The sequence below is a fragment of the Aplysia californica genome, unplaced genomic scaffold (genome assembly GCF_000002075.1).
Source record: "Aplysia californica isolate F4 #8 unplaced genomic scaffold, AplCal3.0 scaffold00007, whole genome shotgun sequence".
NCBI classification, from domain to species: domain Eukaryota; kingdom Metazoa; phylum Mollusca; class Gastropoda; order Aplysiida; family Aplysiidae; genus Aplysia; species Aplysia californica.
In genome coordinates this window covers 2868858-2871024 of record NW_004797277.1, presented here as the reverse complement: position 1 = coordinate 2871024, position 2167 = coordinate 2868858, and the positions used below count along the sequence as shown (strand labels likewise).

The 2167-nt window shown below is 36.5% G+C and overlaps 1 protein-coding gene across 1 annotated transcript in view; it reads right to left on the bottom strand.

Moving 5' to 3' along the window:
• Positions 1 to 2167, bottom strand: part of LOC101856065 (serine/threonine-protein kinase ATR) — a gene marked incomplete in the record, with an annotated part of 74155 nt that overhangs the window by 61925 nt on the left and 10063 nt on the right.

The following is a 2167-nucleotide window of genomic DNA, read 5'->3' as shown; positions in this document are numbered from 1 at the left end:
AGAGAGAGAGAGAGAGAGAGAGAGACAGACAGACAGACAGACAGACAGACAGACAGACAGACAGACAGACAGAGAGAAGGATGAAGGTAGGGAAGGATAGAGAGGGAGGGAGGGCTGGAGAGAGGGGGAGACAGAGAGAGAGAGAGAGAAAGAGAAAGAGAGAGAGAGAGAGAGAGAAAGAGAGAGAGAGACAGAGAGAGAGAGGGTTCATGTCCACGGACACACTGTTTGGGCACACTTCTGTCAGTGAGTTGCTCATCATGGTATGAGTTTCTTTTTGCATGTATGCAGAGAGTGTATTTCTATCTGGATGCTGAATCTTTGCATGTTTATGTTCTGGTATATTCATCCACCCATGTATTGCTTTCTGAACAGTACCAAGCGATTTCATTTCAATATTCACTGCTTTCTGAATAAGACTGATTTTATCCCAGTACTTATTGCTTTCTGAACTCTACTGACCGAATTCAGCTAAATACATAATCTTTTTTTTCCAAATATTACTTACCGCCTTCAGCTCAACATCTCCGTTTTCCACATTACAAAACAAGCAGCCCCAAATAACATCCACACTGCTGCCTGCAATCTGACACACATCTAACAACATCCCATTAAAAATCTTTCTGCGAAATAAAAGACACATATCAAGAAAATTAGACACCGTTTCAAGAAATGTGAGGGAAATAGAAAAAAAATCTTGCATAATTCATAATTTATTTACTTAACTTCAGAGGTAACATTTAGAATCTTTCTGGGAAACGAAAGACACAGATATAAGGAAAATTAGACACTATATTGATCAAGAAATGGGCAGGAAATACAGAAAGAATCTTGAATAATTCATTTCATTTCAGAGGTAACAGTTCTTGCCATGAGGGTTTTTTTTTCAACCTTGTTTTATGATTTTCACAAAGGTTTGTGCCTATTGAGGTAATAGTTTATTTATTTCTGAGATATTTTACTTCTTATATATGTAAAGGTCGTTACCGTATATCATCATGTGTAGGTGTAGAAAACCCACGCCTGGATAAGCTGCATGTAGACTTGAAGTGTTGAAAAGATTATTAAAAATATGAAAGACATAGCTTGAAAAGTGCTGAAAAGAGAAACCAAAATGTGAAAGACATAGCGTGAAAGTTTTGAGAAGATTAGAAAAAACAAACAAGAAAGACATTGCTTGAAAGTGTTGAAAAGATTATTATTAATCAAAGGCAAGAAAGTCATTGCGTGAAAGTGTAACAAATACAAGAAAATCCGGAGACACACTTACACAATATTCACTTGTAGAAGTTCACAACGCTTCGGATCTGAGATGGTCACATCCACTTTTTTTATCTTGTTCTCACATAAAAGCTCATCCTGTCAACAGTCGTAAAAATTCATCAGATTGATAATTACATTTAGTTTTAGTAGAGAGAAGCACATCAGCTTTTGTTTGAGTAAGTCACGGCACTTGTAATGCAATAAGGTCATATAAGTGCCGAAGATTAGAGGTGTTACAAGAAAGTAACAAATACAAAACAGAAGGAGCGGAGATAAGGCCGATAGATGTTTGATAGGAAAGAAGGAGCAAACTACACCAGAGTACCTGCCAACCACCCACTGTACATCAGCACAAAACCAGTAGTTTAGAGAAGGGAAAATGCAAGATAGACAATCAACGCAACAGAGGGAAGAAAAGAATTAGTCAGTGGATCCCTACTAACTACCCACTCAGTAAAACATCAACTGACCCATGTATTTAAAAAAAGACAGTCAAACCTGCTCTAACGGCCCCCTGTTTATAAGACATCACCTGTACAAACGGCCACTTCCCATTTCCTCGTCTTGCATTAAAAAAATTATAATGACATTGTGTAAAAACATGTTGAAGACATCCCTTTTTCTTCAACAAAAAGTAGCTGTTTGAGACAAGTTTGACTGTAGTACTGTAGTACATGTATGTAAAATGTTAGCTCATAAATAAAACAGGCAAATGACGAAATAGAATTTTGAGCAAAAATTTACTTGTAAAAAAAAACGTGTATGACAAATAATATCAACAACAGAGTAAGCATGTCAACTACCATAACATACATGCATGTCAACTACCATAATATACATGCATGTCAACTACCATAATATACATGCATGTCAACTACCATAATATACATGCATGTCAACTACC